Source organism: Oenanthe melanoleuca, chromosome 3, assembly GCF_029582105.1.
Source record: "Oenanthe melanoleuca isolate GR-GAL-2019-014 chromosome 3, OMel1.0, whole genome shotgun sequence".
In the NCBI taxonomy this organism is placed as follows: Eukaryota; Metazoa; Chordata; class Aves; order Passeriformes; family Muscicapidae; genus Oenanthe; species Oenanthe melanoleuca.
Window position 1 is genome coordinate 856,271 of NC_079336.1, and position 20,424 is coordinate 876,694.

Below are 20,424 nucleotides of genomic sequence, written 5' to 3' on the forward strand. Positions count from 1 at the left end.
ATCAGGAATCCAAAGTAAGTTCCCTTTTAGCTGTATATTGAAGCACTGGGGAAAGGGGATGGGTCTTCTCCTTGACAATAAAACAATTGGTTGAATATTGTAACCACTGGTGGCCAATCCATGTGTTAAACAATGAAAAATAGGCAAAGAATGGTATTTTGACACATAACACCTTATTATAATTAATTTTGTTTTGTCACTGGGAAGGAAAATGGGATGAAGTATCGGACGTCAATTTATTTCTCACTGTGCCATCATCTAGTACAGCAGAAGGATGGTGGTGTAGTACCTAAAGATGCCCTGGTGTTACCAGGAGAAAAGGAGCAAGTGCAGAAACCTGGAAGATTTTGTTCAGCCTGAACTACAGGAGGGTGTTGTCTTGAAGTGGAAAGAGAGAATGTCCTGGTTTAACAGACAGGTGTCTGCCAAGGAGGTGAGAACCCTCCTGGAATGGAAAGATGACCCTCTCCCTCCAAATTATTATAACTTTGAAATTACTGGGCTTCTTGGAAAGATATGGGAAAAGGAATACATGTTCTTCACTAGGACATGTATAGCTATAGATGTAGATATAGATGTAGTTATAGATGTAGATGTGGATGTAGATATAGATACAGATGTAGATATATAGATAGATATAGATATATAGATATAGATAGATAGATAGATAGATAGATAGATAGATAGATAGATATAGATGTAGACCTAGATACAGATAATGTAGATACAGATATGATAGAGACATATAGATAATATAGAGATATAGAGATATATATGGAGATTGATGTAGAGCTATAGATGATATAGATATGGATATAGATATAGATAAATGAGACAAAGAGCAACAAAAAACCAACCACTTAACCAAACCCCAGACTACCCACCACCAGCCTTTCCTCACCTGTCAGCGATTTCCCCTGTGATGCAGTTCCAAGCACAACCAGCAGGGAGCGCCATTGGCTCATGTTGGTACAAAAAAGTCTGCAGTGCCACGCCTGCAGCTCCGGGGGGCGCTGCTGGATCCCAGCAAGGCAGAGGGGCCATAATGGGTCCCCAAGGGTTCCCCTGTGGCTTCAGGGGAACTCCAACGTGGGCTCGGAAACCTCCAGAAGTGACAGTGGGAGCCTGGGCAAGGGGAAAAGATAGGTGATGGTCACGTGTGGTGCAGGCATAAGTGCCTGTCTTTCCTGAGATGGGGCAAAGGGGCTAAACTGTATCCCCAGAGCAGCAGGCTGGAACAGTGGTGGCGAGCTAAACTGGAGTGGTGCCCCCACAGGTGTTGGTTAATAGAGGCAGAAGCCTCTCTTGAAATGGACAGTGTAAACCCCCTCCCTCCAAATCATTATCATTTTGAAATTAAGGAGCTCTCAGGCAAAGATATGGGAATAAAAATAACAGTTCTTTACTAAGAAAATTAAAATAAAAATACAGCAATACAAAAAAACCTAAACCCAAAACACTGCCAGAGTCAGGATACAACCTGACACCCTGTCAGTCAGTCAGGGTGTTGGCAGCAGTCCCATTAAATGGTGGCTGCATCCTCCTGCAGTGACAGATGTGGTTCAGCTGGAGCAGTGCTCCTGTAGTAGGTGCAGTTTTCCTCTGAAGGTCCAGGGATGATGTAGAAGGGTTTGGTTTTCCTCTGTAATCCAGTGGAAAAGGCTGCTCTGATGTTCCAAATATCAGATTCTATCTAGATAGGAAAGGTTTGGCTCCTCCCACTGGGTGGAGCATCTCCCAATGGGATGATAATTTTATCAGTAATGTTATCAGTCATGAAGTGGGACTCAATGGCCCATTAACAGGAGATATCTCCTGGAGGGATGATGGGTTGTGGAAAAGATAAAGAGCACGACCCCACCTGGTTTTAACAGATGGGGATAAATACACACCTCTTGTCACATCTTTCTTTGCAAGCCAAGGCAGAGCCAAATGCTGTCTGTAACACACACAGCTGCTATCCTCAACTGCTATGCCAAAAATGTGGCCATAAACCAGCTCTCCACTCCCCAGACAAGAGTCCTGGAGTCCACTCCAATACATCTCACAGTATTGTGCCACAACTCCTGAAGAACCTGCCTTTCCCTGGCATGACTCCCAAACCCTTGTTCCCCTAGCCCAGCCACTACAGTGGTATGTGAGAGTGTTTGGTCATTTTATTTTCTTTCTTAATTGCCCCCAATTTGTCTCCTGGATAACCCCCTCCCCTCACAGCATCTTTCCTCCAGGTAAGAGATGGGAGAAAATTCCCTGAAAAAACCCAAACCTAAAACAGAGAGGAAGAGGATTTAAAAATGTTGGTAGCTCCCCAGCCCTGCAGATGAAGAGGAAGGAGGGCAGCCATGGATTTAGATGAATTTAGGCCAGTAGCAGGGAGAAAATGCAGAGGAGGAGAGAGAAGAAATGAGAAAAAGGAATTCAAGCTCCTGTCAGGTGAGCAGTAGGTGCAGATGGACTGGGCATGATAATGATGCCTTTCTCAGTAAGTGAGCTGAGGTCTTGGAAGGACTTGGCAGGGACTTGAAGGGAAAATCCTAAGAAGTAAGGCCTTTGAGACCACTGTAAGGACCCAGGATCCTGACTGGAATGATACTGAGGTGGTTTTAGATACACTGCTGAATGTAGATGAGAAGACAGTGGTAGCAAAGTCAAGGGAAGAGGCAGAACAAGTTCATGCCCAAAATGTGTGGCCAGGAAAAGCAGATCAATGTTTTCCACCTGCTGATCCAAGACTGGATTCCAAGTGTCAGGAAATTAATCCACAAACACCAGAGATTAGTGTCCAAAAATGAGACAGAGGTGTCCTGTTACTTTATCTGAATAAAGGGAAAGGTCATGGGCATTTCCCTTGGGGTGTCTTGAGTTGTTGGAGGACGCAGCCTCCTTTCTATCCTAATTTCTGGGCTGCATTTCCCTCTCTCTTTCCCCATTGGCTGAGGTACTTGACAGGTACAGACTTCCCAAATTACCTAATACAGACTCCCTTCTAATGTGTAACTGATCCTCCTTTTCTTCTTCCTGGTGTCTCTGTTCTTTTTCTTTAAGTTCAGGGACTTAGTACAGCCTGGAGTAACAATTCTTGTAGAATTTGTGGTTCCTCCATTCCTCCTTTCAGTTCTCAGTATCTGGCTTCATTAGCAGCAGGCCCACAGTTTGTTTGTAAATCTACCTCCTTCTCATTCCTTTCACAACCAACTAGGACACAGCCATTTTTTGACCAGATATTGGAGATTAACCTTTTTTTTTTGTATGAAACATGCAATTCCAAAGGCTATAATTATGTTGGAAGTGTATCAAGTAGTCCAAGGAAAGAACAAGTCTCCTTCCAAGTTCCATCAATTGGAAATTAATGGATACAAGTGGGAAATTTGCTAACATGGATCCTGACAAAGAAGATGTATTACAAAGGGCAGCCATAATTATGGGAGAATTGGCTCCTGACATTATAAGAAAGTTATAGAGACTAGGGGCAGAGGACTCCACAAAAATTGTTAGAAACTGCATGGAAATTATGTAATAACCTAAGGCTGGCTTGGGGAGGTAAAAATGGAAAACTCATGGCTGCTCTAATGGGTCCCAGAGGAGGGAGAGGAGTTACTGGGGAAGAGGCAGAGCAGGTTGAATATGTTTTCAATGACGACCACTAGGAAAAGATCAATGTACAGGGTGTAGGAGTGATTTTATGATGATACTCTACTCCCTTATTTTCTCCTTTCTGCCCAAAAATGGTTCCTGTAGCTTTAAGGCGGGTCCAGAGAAGGGACACTGATGCCTTAGGATTTAGTTTTTACCTTTTTTCGATCCTATAATGGTTTAGAGTAAAATTCTAAAACTCCATGGCCTGTCAGCTCAAATTCTCCCGTTTTATTCAGACAAAACAATTCTTCTAGGCCTGAAATTCAAGGACACCTCACTGTCTCAGGTCCCAAAAAGTAAAAACAAAAGTGGGCTGGGGAGGAGAAAACTGGGAGTAAATGCCATTTCTCTGAGCAAAACAGCGCTTTCCTGCAGTAAGACTGCTGATGGGGCACTGTCCCTTCTTGTCTCTCAGCAGCTGAGCCAAGGGGTGCTTTGAGTGCCGCCTTTGCCCTTGCCCTGGCCCTTGGGCTCAGGATTGGCCATGAGGCTGATCACCCCAAGGAGGGGGTTTGGTTTGGCTCTACGAAAAAGCAGAGGGAAATGTATAAGGCAAAAAGGCAGGAGGATTCCAGCTTTCTCATTAAGCGAGGGAATTGCAAAGAGATGCCCACAGTAATGCGTCTTGTTTCACCAAACTGGGGAACAATTGGATACCATGGTCTTCATTGGGCTTGAGAGCGTTGTCATTGTAACTGCATTTTGTGGAGAGCCTGGTACAAAGTTCTCCTAACCTGCAAAGCCACCATGGTTCTTCCTTCCCATGGATGTGGTCTGAAGCCTGTCCAGCTCAGACAGAGCTTCCTGCTTGGTAATTCTCCGCCACGCCTCAGGGATTTCTCCACTTTCCTGAAATTTCCCATTGTACAAATCTTCCAGCTCTGTCCTGAAATGAGACACAAACCACTTCCAGTACGCCTGCATGGATGAATCAGGACAAATGTTCCATGTAGAATAAGGAGGTCCAGCATCACGGTATCTCTTGTAAGGGATCCATTGGTGACGACCAACTCTGAATTCAATGTCACTTGCAACATGGCTGGAACAAGTAACAATGTTCAGTTGACGTGTATCATACTCGAAGAAAGGAAAACGTATCCACCAAGTGTCTCCCATTAAAGCCTGTGGGCGATGGAAGACCAGCTGATGGTCTCCATCATGGTTCTCTATGGTGTTTGTGCAGACAGCCCCACAAAAGGGACACTGCTCCCAGCACCCTGAAAAATGCTCTGCCAGGATGGTGTGAGGCTGCCTTGAAAATGAGCTCAAATCAGCATCAGCAAATTCCGCCTCGATACTCTCTTTCATGGCAGCCAGAGCTTTTGCCATGACACTGCTCAGGAACTCCATGTCTGTGACCTCCTGGTGCTCGATACCCTTCAGGTCACTTCTGGGCAAGTTGATAACTTCTGTCAGTTCCCTGCAAAATTCATCCAGCCAGAGAGAGATTTTGTTTTTTCTGTCTTTTCTGTCTTTGATAATTTGGATTGATAGAAAAACAGCCGACAGGATTTTTCGATACAGAAGATTAAGGGAGGAATCTAAATATTTCTCCAACCTCCTACTCCCATCTAAACAGTAACCCTGAACTTGTATCCCAATGTAACGCTGAAAAAACTGTTTTGGAGACGTAAGGTACTGCTTGAAGTACTCAAAATTTTCTTGCTCTGCTAGGTATCTCAGGATGCAAACTTCCAGATTGGCTCTATTGCCCCTGAAGTCTGGGAATTTGCCCTGCATGTCCTCAGCAATGTCTTTAGCCGTCCTCTCAAAGACTGCCTTGCTAAGAGCTGGTTCAATCTTGGCACAAAGGAAATCAGCAAAAGTTGTGATTGAAGTGGCTCCTTGGTAGGAAATCTGGAAACATTGGAAGAAATCTTCTCTCTTGCTGCTCAGGTACAGAACTGGGTCATTTGCCTTTTGGAATGCATTGGTAATGGCTTTAAACCTTTCTGCTGCCATTTTGCACAGATACAGAGACAAATCTATTCTGTACTCTGTGTTAAAAGTCCATTTTGCATTGCTGGGGACAGAGTCCACACCTCTCTGTATGTCATTGAGTATTTCATGAAAAAAATTTTGACTGTAATCCCGTTTCTCCTCTTCTTTCTTATCAATCTTTGCCTTCACACATGCTATTATGTCATCTGTGATCTGCTGAAATTTAATCACATCAGCATTGGAAATGCTCCTGGGATCTGAGAAAAAGCCTAAATACTTTTTCTTCATGATGTGTTTCTCCATGTCAAAAGAAAATCCTCTGTCTTTGGGAAATGACCTGATGCGTTCCTGGAAACCTGGCTCCTTAAAGTGCTCTAGAAGGACATCTTCAATTTCTCTATTGATATCCACATGTTCTGGTGGACGAGCAGCATGGGAGACTTCAGCAATCCAGTTGTTGCATACAAGAGTAAAGTAGTTCTTCAGTTGTCTCTCACTGAGACGCTTCCCTTTCAGAGTCACAGCCAGCTCCCTACTCCTTCTCAGAAGCTCATCTTCACATCCCAACTTCATTGCATCCAGTTTCCTCTTCTCCTTCTGTAGCTCAATCAGATTCTCACATTTCTTTTTTGTTTCAAGAAGAAGAGTATCTTTTAGTTCTTTCAGCTTCAGCTCTGTGCTTGATTTCCACTGGACCAGGGTCTCACGATCTTCATCTTCCCTGAAATACTTTTCCACTTCTTTCTCAATGGCATCACTTTTCTCTTGCACCAGCCTTTCAAGGAGACCTCTGGTGACATTCTGCAAGTCCCCATTCTGAATTTTGTTGTTCAGTCTCATCTGTACATCCAACAAGTGACTCCTCAGTCTCCAGGTCCACTCACTAAAGGCACTTTCCAGTTTCCTGTACGCAGCAATCTCCAGGGAATTCCTGAAGCTGAAAACAAAGTTTTCATTCAGCAAAGCATTCCAGAGGTCACCAATACGATCTTTCAGGCTTGAGAGCCTCAAAATGCTGCGCTGTGACTGCTGCTTGGCAGCCTGGAGGATTTTGCTCTTGAGCTGCTGAGCGTTCTGGCTGTAGGTGGGGTTGGGTGGTGCCATTGGGGGGTTTCCTTCCCATAGGTGAGCAAAGTAGTGAATGTGGGTCTTCACATCAAAGCCAATGACATCACTGAAGGAGGAAATGTCACAGAATTCCTGCTGGGCAGCTAACACGGTCATTTCATCCAGCTTTTCCTGCAAACGCCTTTGTCCTTCCATGTTCTGCTCCTTGGCAGTTGCTTCTCCAACATTTTGGTGCACAAAGAGGCAGCTTGGGGAAAGATTGACTTTCTTCATCCTCAGGAAAGCCTGCACAGCGATTTGGAGAACATCTTGCATTTCTGATGGATTTTCTCCAAAGATATTGATCACAGTCAAGTTGCCAACACCAATGACAAAGGTGGCCAGCTCCTTGTCATAGTTGAGGGACTGTTTGTTGGCCATCTCAATGGCACGAAGTCCCTCTGTGTCAACCACCAGCACAAAATCAAAGCCCAAGTCCTGCTGCAGCTCCTCGCCCACTGGGATGAGCTGCATGAAGGCTCCACGGGTGCATCTCCCTGCGCTGACGTTGACTGCAGACCAAACATGGCATTCAGCAGGGTGGACTTGCCTGTGCTCTGGATGCCGAGCACGGAGAGCACAAACACTCGTTTGTCCCCCAGCCTCTCAATTAAGCTGTCAAAGATTGCTCCCACCCAGCGCAGGGGCAGGTAAGAAGTGTCCCCATCCATCAGCTCCACAGGATAGCCCAAAACCATCAGCTCTGCTGCAATTTTCGGCAGTTTGGAAAAAGTGTCTTCCTTGGACTTCATGAATTCCAGAGCTTCATAAATCTGCCCTACTTCCCTCAGAAGGTGCTCCAGGCCAATGGATGAATCATTGATTTCATCAGAGAGCGCTTCCAATTGAATCAGCAGCTCAGCATTCAACCCGGGATTTTTCTTGCTTTTCCTTCCTGACTGGATTTCAGTCCATAACCTGTGATAGTCTCTCCTCAGTTCTTCAAGGCGACCACAGGACAGCTCATCCATAAAGACCTTCATCCACTGCAGGAAGTATTTCTTGGTATCTGTTGGCTGGGCATGGAGAAAGCCAAGGAATGATTTCATTAGCAGGTTGAGAGGGAAAGCTTGCTCAAGTTGCTTTCTTCTTATTGCTTTCTTCTCGTTTTCAATTTGGCTGCGATGATGCTCAATGCTCTTGTTCCCCTTCTCCTCCAGGCGAGTGAGTTCTTTGTCCTTTTTGCACCACTGGTACCACAGTTTTCCTTGAAGCGGCAGCAGCTGGGATTTGATCTCAGACAGCTTCTCTTTCTTCAGAAGGTCCACCAGCTCCTTTGCCTTTCCTTTGGCTGTCACACACGCAGGTTGATCTGCATCCACCATGAATCCGTGCTGGCGAGCTTTGTCCGTGCAGGCATCCAGGCTGAAACCTGAATTAGACCATTCCAGGAGATCCCTGATAATTTTGGTCAGCTGGTCCATCAGTTCTGCTTCGTTTCTGTTCTTCAGCCCTATTTTTACGTTTTTGCTGGCTTGACCAGTTGCAATGTTTTCTTTTTCTGTGAGAAGACAAACCAAAGGACTTTGTGACTGCCACAGGCCCTGCAGAAGCCTTTTCCCTCTGTCGTCCATCTGTTCTGAATCAGACACAAGAGCCACATTGACAGCAGATATGTCCTGCAGGAACTGCAGCTGTGCTCCGTGATCCCTGGCATCTCCATGCAGGTTACAGAAAGCCACGCAGCTCTCAAAGGTGTCATCAGGGCTTCCACGGGGGCAGTACCAGGCGATCTCCACCACCCCTTCCATCAGCAAACACGACACTTTCTCCACCACCCCTTCCATCAGCAAACGCTCTCTGGTGCTGCCTCTGCAGTGGCGGTGGAAGAAAGTGTCGTGTTTGCGTTTGCTCAGCAGAGCGTTCAGGAGCTGAGACTTGGAAGAGGAGGCCGAGCTGCCAATGCGGATGAAGGACACGATTGGAGTCTGTGCCTGGAAGATGAGTTTGTTGTTGTAACTCTTTGTTTGGGCCTGATTTCCTGACTTCTGTGTCTCTTTCCAGCTCCTTTGGATTTGGCTGAGGGCGTAGAGTGGGAACTCGATGTGTGAAGTGCAGGGGTTGGGCAGCAGCAGAGGCAGTGCCAGTTGGCAGAAGGCCAGCTTGGTTGCAAGGGTCTGTCTCAGGAAGTCATCAGCACAATGGAAAATGGCCATCTGCAGGTCCATGGGGTGCACATGGCCCTCCCTGCTTGCTCGTTCAGGGGCTGCTTCCTTCAAATCATAAAAAAACTGTTCAAAGGACTCTGATTGTTGGTCTTTTTGCTCTCCAGTTTTTGGCAGGGGTGCAAGGCCTGGGTTGTTCTCTTTCCAGCAAGTCAAGTACCTCACCTGGTAATCCACAGTTAACAGCTTTTGTAAGAAGTGTAATGGCAATTCCTCATCCTTGCTGGGTTGGCTGTCCTGCAGAGATGTCTTGCAGATGGTGTGGAAGTCTCCCATCCCCATTTTTCTTGGATAGTGACCTATGATTCCAAGGCGCTTGAGCAACTGGAGGAACTGTAGCTCCACAATGGCTTCATTTGCTTTGGATTGGCTGCTGTCTGGCTTGGATTGGGACTCACTGAGAGCCTCAGGTGTTGGAAAAGTGTCTTTCAGGTCTCTGAATATGTTCTGCACCTTCTTTTCGTCCCATTTGTCATCCAAGCTCCCACTGATCAAGGAATTCAAGTCCTGTTCCAGCCTCTCCCAGTCTGTGTCTACACTGTGCTTTTGGAGGAGATTCTTTATCCGTGGGGACCACAAGCCTTTCATGTGATCTTCCATGAAAACTAAACGCTCCCTCTTCTGCTCTGGGGACAGCTTTTGACTTCCATGTGTCAAAGTCAGACCCCTCAGCAGTAGGGAGGCCTCAGCTCTGTCGGCATCTTGCTCCTTCAGTTTCAAGTACTTCTCATGTGCTTCTTGCATTTCCTTGGCCATGTACTGAATTTCTGGGTGTCCAAGGAGATGCTGAAAAGTGCAGCTTTCCACTTGGTACCCTGTGCTGGTCACAATCAAGAGCACCAACAGTTCCATGTCCTTCTCAGCCCGTTCCTGGAGAGACTGGAGTAGGGAATAAATGGCAAGGCTGGTGGTCAGCGTAGCTTTTATCTTTGCTTCATGAACAGCAGAAGCAGACCTTCCTGGTGGGTAGGTGACAGCATAGATGTGCTCCTTCATTTGCCGCAGTGTTTTGATGAGTTGTTCAAGCTCAGAGATTTTGGGTGATCTGGGAAATGGGTGCTCAGTCTGGAAGATCCATTGCATAATGAAGGAAGCCTCAGGGAAGTTCTTGACAGAGTAGATATGAGGATCCAGGAGGCTTCTCAACATTGCCTTTATAAAGGTGATATTTTCTGGAGGTGACTCCTGGCAGCTCTGCACAGTGTTCACCAGGAAGTCCTGTAGGGCTTTGTGTGACAAGCACACATTGATCCACACACTGTGGTTCCTGATTCTTGCATTCAGATCATGTTTGAACTCCATAAGCATGAGCAGCTTCATTTCATCCAGTGTAGCCTCCCAGGCCTTCACAGTCTCCATGAAATCTCTGGCCTCTTGCACTGCACTGCCCAGATCCTCTCCAAAAATGGTGCAAACACTCTCATTCGTCAGCGCTTTGTACGCATCCCTGAGGGCTCTGCTCATCTGACCAACAGACGCAAAATCCCCACAGTGATTGCACAGGATGACATCCCACACTGGGATCAGCTCAAAGCCGCGGTCGATAACGCACCACGTTGTGTTATCAGACACAAGTCCCGTTTTCCACTGAGGAAGAGAAGATGTGTCTGCTGCGCCCCCTGTCTTGAACACACAGAGCTGAATGGCTGTATGGCAACGCTCTGCAGCTCTTCCCAGGATAGAAGCTTGTGAGATGGCTTTAGAAACATCCAGTGTCTCTTCTGCACTGGCCCCAGTGCCAGCCCAGCTGGCGGCGACAAAGCTGTTCAGTGCTCGTGATATTTGTTGCTTCACCTCTTCCCAATGCTGGGCTCGGAATCCTTCTGTGGACGCCTTCCACCAGAATATCCCCCCAAAGTGGAGGGGACCCTGGTTTATGTGGGACCCAAACCTATTGAAGAAGCTCTCACACATCTTCATAAAGGTGGGGTGGTCCTCTTTTCCAGTGAAGCCCAAAATCTGCTCCATGTCTTGCAGCTCCCGCAGAGCCGCATCCGAGAGGCGAAGCTGATGCCTTTGGAAGTAGCAGGAGGCCAGGGGGATGTACTGGAACTTGGTGGTGCAGAAGTAGCTCTGCTCAGAGTGGGACTGGTGGGTGTCCTGGGACTGTGAGGAGCTGCTGTGATCTACACCCACTCCCAGATTAATCCCCCAGAATGCAGATTTAGCAGAAAAGCTGATGCTGAACCCCAGCTGCTCCATGCACTTGGTGAAAGTGGATTCTGCTGCAGAGGAATAAAACTCCCTCCTCTCAAGCAGCGATCCTTGCTGTGGACCGGCGAGCTGGAATCCCTCAGGAACCCTGAGGAGCTGCTCTCTTGTTGCCAGCACATCTCCAGCTCTGCTGGTTGTGTAGATGCCCTGCAGGGCCAGTCCCCCCGACGCCCGCCTCAGCACCTCAGTGTCAGGGATGTTCTCCCTCCTGCCTGCTGACAGCTCCTGCTGCTGCTCCAGCTGCTTATGGATGCTCTCCAGCATTTCTGCCAAGGGTTTCTTTGGAGATGGCCAGAACTCTTTGGGAATCTCCATGGCTTGCCACAGAGTCTCTGCTTTCTTCCTCAGCGCATCCTGGCCGTGGCTGCTGCTGTTGATCATTTCTGTCAGATCTTTCAGGGCTTGTTTGGCCACTTCTTGTCTTTGCTTTGTCTTCTCCAAGTGCTCCTTCTGCACCTCTTTAGAGGCTGTTTTGTCATCTGTTATTTTCAGGAGTTTCTGGAGTGCCTTTTTCTCCCAGGGGTGCCGTACCTCACACTCCAGCTTGAGGTAGTCTTCATATTCCAGATGTTGCAGGGCTTCTCTGCACTTGATTCCCAGGATCTGTGACATTTTGGGCAGCCAGTATCCAGCATCCAGTCCTTCCTTCTGAAATGCCTCTGCCAGGAGCTGGGCCTTTGCATCTTCCTCTTGTGTGTCCTTCTGTGAGGCCATGGCTGTGGAGGAAGCAAAGAGACTTTCCCTAAGGTGTTGTCAGAGGCCCCAGCCTCCTGGCAGAGGCTCTGCAGCAGCTGCAATCCTGGGGTTGCTCCCACCCGGCCTCCGGAGCCTGGCCTGGGATGGCACAAGAGCCAGGGTGTCCTTTCCAGCAGCCTGGATGTGCCTGCTGCTTTCCTGTGTGCAGGATCAACCATCAAGCTGAATGTGTATCCCAGAGACAACATGGACACACAGACCCAGAGACAGGAACACACAGACCCATACACACACACAGACACACTAAGCCTGGAAAAGATGCTGCCTTCACCATCACCCACATTCTCCCAGCTGAACTCCTCAATCCACAGCTGCAGACACCCAGGGACATTCCTGTCTCCCTGGAGCACTGGCACAGCCCCTCTGCCCACCCAGCAGCCCTGCCTGCATCCTGCACCCTCTGCCCAGCCCCACGGCTGCCCTGCTCTCTGTCTGGCCCAGCCTGCTGCTCCCAGCACCCAGAGGCAGTGCTCACACACTCCACTCCCCCCATGGCACCCCACACTCCACAGGCACACTCCCCCCACACCCAGCATGACCACAGGGGCTCTGACCTTTGCTCCTGCTCCAGCTGCCAGCACAGCCCCTCCCTCACCCTACTCACACCTCTTCCCAGGAGCTGCTTCCTGGCACACTTGGGGGTGAAACCCACCTTGTCCCTCCCCACAGTTGTGCCTGGGGAAGCCTGGTGGCCCTTCAGGGGAGACTGGAGACTTTGGGAACTGACTCAGAGAGGTGCCCTCTGTGATCTGCTGATCGTTACCACAGAGGGTCTCATCAGCAAAGTAACCATTGGTGGCCATCTCAGCCACAGCCACTGTGGAGCTAATGAGCTTAAAATGTCTGGTGACAGAAGGAAAAGTGGCTGCAAACCTTCAACTGGGCACCTAGTGTGAGATTTTCACAATGTCACATACCACCATGAATTATCCCAGTCTCAGTTCACTTAAATACTGGACAGATTTATCCCTGGAAAAAATCCTTCTGAGCATTCAGTCTCCTTCCCACCAAGGCCAGAACACTCTTACCAGCACAGTTATCGATCTCAGGGTCTTGGACTCACCTAGAAATCCTAGGCCTCCCAGGCCCTTCCAGAGCCTTCAGGTTAAGCTTTCCCTTAGGAATCCCTGCTGATTTGGGCAATCTGAGCAGAGGCTGTGTGCTCTGATTCCCCTCATCCACCTCACAGATGGTCCTGTTCTCCCAGCCTTGGCTTCCAGCAGACACCAGCAGCCGAGGGCGCCAGCTCAGGGGACACAGCACAGCAGCAGTGGCAGGCCTGGGGCACACGGCAGGGTGTGGAGAAGAAGATGGGAACCACTGGAGAACTCAGGAGAAAGAGCAACACGAAGGAAAGGCCCAAAATCCTAAAGGAGAAAAGCAGACAGTCAGGAGAAGGCAACCCATGAGCACGGCAGATTCACTGCAGGGAGCACTGGACGCCAACCCTTCTCCTCCACTGGGGACAGCAGGACAGGAACAGCCACTGGCTCGAGAGAAGGGCAGTTCAGCAGCAGAGGAAAGCTGGGCGTGCTGGCAGAGCACAGCAGGGACTTTGGGCACCAAGTGCCCTCGGTGGGCACATGTCCAGCTGCTCCCTGGACAGCAGAGCCCCAGTGTGGGACAGCTGCTCAGGAAGGGAACTGCTGGCTCAGGGTCACTGCTGGAGCTTGTCCACTTGAGCCATTTGTCCCAGCTCTGTCCACTCCTGAATTCTCTCCCACTGGAGAATTGCCAGCGCTGGTTCAGTCTCAGGCGCCAGAGGCTGCCCTGGACAACATTAAATCCAACCCTGCCACACCCTGATCCTGCCCCCAGGCACCCTTGGCAGTCCCTGCACAGCTTCCCATTGCTGCAGGAACAGGGAAAAAGCCCCAGCGACTGTGTCAGTTCCCGCAGAGAGGCACTAAGCACATTCAGGGCATAACTCCGGATCCAATTCCACCTTGGAAGCAAACGAGGGAAGCAACAAGGCTGACAGCAGGACCTGCCATGGGAATGCCCGCACCCCCTTTCATGGGAACAGCCCCCCCGAGAGTGTTTTCCCCAGCCCTGCCCCAGGGAAAGGGGCTCTGGGGACACTGACACCTTTGTGGGGCTGTCCCAGGGACCAGAGCGCTCTGGGTGGTGACGCTCAGACTGTGAGAGGGGAGAATCCCACCCTCCGTGCGTGGGGAGGAAAAGGAAGAAGGGACTCTGGGCTGGGGACAGAGCAGGATGTGCCGTGCGTGCCCCTCATCCCCACGGAGCTGCCCTGCTCCCGAAGGAGCGGCTCGGGGGCCAGGAGCCCCCCGGCATCAGTGCCACGGCTCCTGCCATGCGGGGAGCGCAGCCATCCGGCCCCAGCTCTGAGCCCGGCCCCCTCCCAGCTCAGCCCCCGCAGCGCACACGGCTCCCCCGAGCTGCCCCAAAGCGGCTCCAGCAAAGGCGGCTTCCTGCAGCCCCCGCTCGGAGCAGACACCGCCCGCCCGCTGCCCTCAGAGCCCTCTTCTCCTGCCCGCCCATCTCCGCAGCCGTGGCAAACACACGCAACAGGAGGCAGGAGAGCAACAAGATCCCGCTCGCTGCTGCTCCCGGCTCCCAGCCCACAGCTCATCCCCAGGGCCCGACCTTGTCCGTGCGTGTCCCGCAGCTCCTGCGATGAGAGGAGTCCAGCACAGCCTCTCTTTATGTAAGCCCTGGCTCTCCGGTGGGTGTGGTTTCACTCGTTCCAGAGGCAGCGGGGTAATTCCGGGAAATCAGGCAATGTACGGCAGCAGAAAGTGTAAGGGGAACAACTCTTGTAGTCCGATGATCGAATTATCGTCCAAATTCCACTCCAGCTCTGATTCAGGTGGCTCACATTCAAGACCTGTCTGTTGCAGACGTCTGAGTACTGTGCCGAATGCTGGTAATAATATTGGGAAGTGTGATAGTTGGATATGCATACGTGTAGTAAAAGCAGGAGAGGGACTCTGGACAAGGGCCAGGATGCAGCGTTTTCCCGTGCAGGAGGGACTGATAAGAGTGAGCGCGCTGAGCTACACCCCCATGACAAGGACTTCCTGAATGTGCCATATCTTCAGAACAGAGAGTTTTATTTTTAAATATGATTCATTTTTTGTGCTTGTGAGTGCTTTGCTTGTTGAATGAACATTTTTTCCCGTTTTCTCCATGGAAATATTTTCCCAAACCAATTGGGGAGGGCCTACTAGTGTCTGCCTTCTAGAGGGACCCCATTTGCAGGTTTCCTCCCAAGTTTTACCCTAATCCAGGACACCGCAGATCTTCTGCCAGGCACAGTTTAAAGGCTGAGGCACAGCCAGGCTCTGGCACAGGGTGCCCAGAGACGCTGTTGCTGCTCCATCCCTAGAAGAGTTCCAGTCCAGACTGGACAGGGCTTGGAGCACCCTGGGACAATGGAAGGCGTCCCTGCCCATGGCAGGGGGTGGCACTGGATGGGCTTTTAGGTATCTCCTGACCCCATCTGTGATTCTAACACAGTAACCCAGCTTTGGAAGCTGCAAAGGGCAGAGCACACCAAGCCTCAATGCTTAAATCAAGGCTGGAATATGTGACCCAGTATTGAGATTTGTGCTGGATCAGCCACTTTCCCAAAGCTAAAATAGCCAAGAAGAAGACAACGTTTGGCACAAGGAGATGGGAAGGACATGGGTCCCATGGGTGTGACTGCATGGAGCAGCCACAGGGCAGGAGGACAGCATTCCTGAGCTCCACAGGGAGAATTCCTGGGCCAGCCCTGCTCCCAGGTAACCCACAGCCCCCTCTGCAGTCCCTTCATGGGGAGGACAGCCCCAGATCTCCCTGGGTGTGGGGACAGGTCACCACTGCCTCCCTGGAGGGGAAGCTGCCAGTCACACCCTGATCATCCCAGCATGGGAGTCCATGTCACACACACAGTGCCCCTTTTACCACACTGGTCCTCGCTGCACCCACAGCCCCCCAAATCCCGGCTCTCACTCACTGCAATCCCTCTGCCACAAAACCCCGGCTCTCTCTGCAGCCCCCCAACCCACAGACCGCGGGTCTTACTGCAGCCATCCCCCTCAAAACCTGTGTTTCCTTGCAACCATCCCAAACCTGGTTCTTACAGCAGAGCACCCCCTACCCTGAAACCCCAATGTCTTCCTGGAGCCTCACCCCAAAATCAGGTTTCTTTGCAACCCCTTGTCATGGTTTGACACCAGCCAAAGCCAGGCACCCACAAAACTATTCACTCATTCTCCTCTGCTATAGTTGAGCAGAAGAGGGGGAAAGAAAAAACTGCAGAGCTCATGAGATGAGATAAGGATTAGGAGAAAACACTGAAGACAAAACTGGCTTAAACTTTAATTGTAGAAAAAAAATTATTAAGAGAATTAACGGAGGATGGTGAGAACTAAAATAAACCTTTGAATATTTTTTTCCTCCCTCCAGTCCCTCCTTCCTACTCACTGGCAGCACAGAGAGACAAATCATGGCAATCTTTATCAGTTTTTCCTAAAAATCTTTCTTCAGTTTGCTTAGGGAAAGGAGTTTCTTTTTTCTGCTGTTCTCTGGGGTCCTTCCCAGGAGAGACAGTTCTCTGTGAACTTTTCCAGCATGTTTTTAATTTCCACAAGTAATAGTCCCACCGAAACTGCTGCAACATGAGTTCCTCTCACAGGCAGACTTCCCACAACTGTTTTTTCACAGCTCATTAGCTTATGGGGTTTAGTCTTTCAAGGATGAGCTGTTGCAGTTTGGAAGCAAGTGTCTTTTGCTATCTGTGGAAGTAAGGGTCTTCTCTCTCTGAGCTTCCCACTAGATTACACTTTTCCAGCATGCACTCGCTCCAGCGTGAGCACCTCTTCTCACAGGCTGCAAGTGGATCTCAGCATCCCTGCATGCACTTCATGAATTACAGGGAAAAACAGTTTGTTGTGTTATAGTCCTCAACACGGCTAGCAGAAGAATATTAGCTCTGATGTTTGGAGCACCAACTTCCCCCTTTTTCCTTTTCACTGACCTTAGTGTTGCTGTGTGGTTGTCTTCACGTGTCTTCTTCACCTTGTCCTTTTCTGTGACTCCAAAGAAGATTGTTGTCCATAGGTGTCTTGGTTTGAAAAGACAGGTGTCTGCTAGGCAAGGCTGAAGCCTCCCTTGGATTGGAGAATGTAAACCCTCTCCCTCCCAGTCAGTTGAATTTTGAAATTAAGGGGTTCTCAGGCAAAGATATGAGGATAGGAATAACAGTTCTTTACTAGTATGTGTAACAAGGCAAACAAAAACAACAACTATGGAATTAATAACAAAGAGAACCAGCGATCCTGTGACAGCCTTTGTCTTCTCAAGTACCTGTAAGCAAGTACAAGCAATCATTGTTTCCCAGCAACTCCTGGGTAAAAATTCTATAGGTAAGAAGGAACAAAAGAAAAGAAACCTAACCCCCAACAGTAGTTTGTTAGTTCTCAAGTTATATTAATTGAAAAGTTCTTCTAGGGCTTTGCAGCACTGAAAGGTTGATCTTGTCTGGATTCCATATCGGGGCATTGCTTGTCATGCCCTTTGCTGTCGGCCACACGGTCCCCTGTAGTGCCACGTGGGCAGTGCTGGCCACCACGGTGCTGGCTCCATTCAGTGCCTCTCTTCATGCAGGGCACCGAAAACGAGAAGCTGCTGCCTCCGCCCCTGCCCTTCTGCCCCCAGCACAGCTGGACAAAAGCAGTCAAGAAGGCACAGTTCACTGCAGACAGTGCTGAGACAGCCCCAGCTGCAAGACCCCAGCTGTGTGGCCACTTGTGGCACTGGGATGGCCCCCGGAGGCTGCTCTGAAATGGTCCCCTGGCAGCCACAACCAGATGGGCCCTGGCAGCTGTGCCAGGATGAGCCCCCGTGGCTGCCTTGCTGCCCCTCGGGAGAGGAAACATGGTATGCACGTTTTTTTCCCCTTTTTAAATATGTAATCACAGAGGCATTACCAACTTTTCTAACTGGGCTAGCAATATGTCTATAGTCAGAGCCTTCAGGGATTAGCTCTGCTGGACATAGCAGAAGCTTCGAGCAGCTTCTTTCTCAAAAGATGCCTCAGTGGTTTTTCCTGCCCCCACTAAAAGCCAGGCTGTGAGATGTTACATAGTGATTTGTGTCATTATGGAAACACACTATGGGACCATTATAAACAAGAATAATGAACTTAAAGTAAGGCATGGATATGAGACAAAGAAAAATATAATTGTTTCGTTATATTTGTTAAAATCACTTTGCTGTGAATTGCTGGCTTTTTGCTGTCATGCATTTTTTGCCACTGTAATTATGAATTGTAACCACTTTTTATGTATGAGGAAAACGCGGGCTTGTGTGGACAGGAAGACCGTTGTTACTGCTGTTACCTGCTTGCTAGGAGTGTAACCTGACAACATGTTTGAGCCTTGCCCAGACCTAGTAGGGGCTTGGGAGCTGCTGCTGCTTGGGAGCTAGCCAACATGTTCGGGCTTCCTTGGACGTGTACCCCAGCACAGTAGGCACGACACTGCCCAACAAGATACTGCGTATAAAAGGGTTGGTAGAGCGAAGACTTCCCTTGTCCCCAGCGCTGCCACCCGTTTCTTATCAACGGATTAATAAATTGCCATATTGATTTACCAGCTTGATTATGGCGAGTAATTTTAACAAGGCTGTGTTAAACCAACAACCCACCCCTCCCCAAACTCCAGGTTCCCCTGCAGCCCCCTGCCACCATCCCAGCTCTCACTGCAGCACCAAGCCCCGTCCCCAAACCCCCTGGGTGTCACTGCAAACCCACCAAACCCTGGGGCTCACTGCACCTCCCACCCCCTCCAAACCCGGGTTTCCAATCTCACTGCAGCCCCCAAAACCCCAGAACTCACTGCAGACCCTCACAGAACCCGGCCCGCCCTACAGCTTGCCGTCGCTCCCTTTAAATCTCGGGTTTCACCGCGGTCCCTCCCTACACCCCAAACCCCGGGACTCCCTCCACATCCCCTCTCCACACTCCGGCTCTCCCTACACCCCTCCGAAGATCCCACCCCGGCTCCCAGGCCCTGCTGGAGCCTCCCCTCCTCCACGCACCAACCTCCCCCAGCCGCCCCTCGCAGGCCCGGCCGCCCCTCAGCGCTCCCCTCACGGCGCCAGGCCCCGAGCGCGGCCCCCGTCAGCGCCGCTACCTTGTACTTGCTGAAGCCGGCGAGCTGCTCGGGGCTCACGTACTCCATGGTGCCGTTCCCGCTGTTCCCGGTGCCGCTATTCCCGCTGTTCCCGGTGTTCTCGGGGCCGTTCCCGCTGCTCCCGGCGCCGCCGCCGCCGCATCGGCCCACCCGGCGTGGCCGTGACGTCACCGCGCCCCGCCCCGCCCCGCCCCGCCGCGACGGCGCCGCCTGGCGGCCGGGAGGGCCGCACTCGTGAGGGGAGCAAAAAAGCGGGAAAAAAAGATCCCAAAAAACACATCTTAGCCCTGCCCTGGCTCAGCGTGCAGCGATTCCCCGTGTCCTGGCACTCCAGCTCTGCTAAGAAGTCTCTCTCCGTCTCTCTTGGATCTCCTTTAGGTACCAGGAAATGCTCAAAGGTTATCCCTGTACCATTCTCCTCTCCCTAAGTCCTCGTGGATTCCGTGTGGGAAGAGACCCTAACGCCCATCCAATTCCACACCCTGCCGTGGGCAGGGACTCTTTCCACTATCCCAATGTGCTCCAAGCCCCATCAAACCTGCCCTTGAACACTGCCAGGGATAGAGCAGCAACAGCAGCTCCCAGGCAGGCAGGGGGTCAGAGACTGGAAATGTCAATCAAATTCCTTGAATTTTTATCTTTAGCCACCAAAGTTCTGTGTAATTATGACCTCTTAGGAATATTAGCTCAATATTTCTCTTGTGTGCCAGCCAAGACTAAAGGAACTTTAGTTTAGCCCCTTACATTTCAATGTTGTGGGTTTTATACAGGATCACCGCACCCCAGTCCCAACTGGTGCGGCCTGGCAGAGCTGCTGCATTAGGTGTCACTGGAAGGCACCACAGCCAAAAATTGAGGTTTGTGTTGGAAAAGTCCTTTAAGCTGTTTGTGCTCCTCCCCACAGCAGGGCCTGCAAGGAAGGAGGTGCCAGACGATCCCGCTGAAGGAGACTTTGGCCAAGGAGTCCTGGCAGAGACAAGGAAAGGTGCAGAGAACAGCCTGGCTGAACTGGAGAGGGAGCTGGGACAGCTGGAACAGGTGAGGGGAGCAGGTGAGAGACCCTGCAGCCTGCTGATACCCCAGCCCAGGCCTGAGGCCACTGCCCTTTGCTGCACTGGGTCCTTTCCACTGCACTCATTTGTGGCACTGGGTCCCCCCACTCACTCCAGTAGCTGCACTGGGACATTCCCCACTCAGCCAGGACGTGACACCATGGCCAGGGGCACTTCCACTGCCAGTCTGGCTGGGGGAGCAGGCCCAAATCCCCTCCCAGCCCAGGTGTCCCCAGTCCCTGGCACTCAGCCCTTGCAGCACACGCTCATACAGCCCAGCTCTGGCTCCTGTCACTGGCTCTGGGTCTGCTTGGCCAGGTCTGGGCTTGGCAGAGTTTGAGCTCATTCGCCTTTTGTCCTGCAGGTTCCCAGTTGAGCAGCTCCAGAGGACAGAACCTGACTTGGATC

At 50.4% G+C, this 20,424-nt stretch overlaps 1 pseudogene; it reads right to left on the reverse strand.

The window, feature by feature from the left end:
• Positions 1 to 1,378: 1,378 nt before the first annotated feature.
• Positions 1,379 to 19,127, reverse strand: LOC130250758 (interferon-induced very large GTPase 1-like; annotated as a pseudogene).
• Positions 19,128 to 20,424: the final 1,297 nt, after the last annotated feature.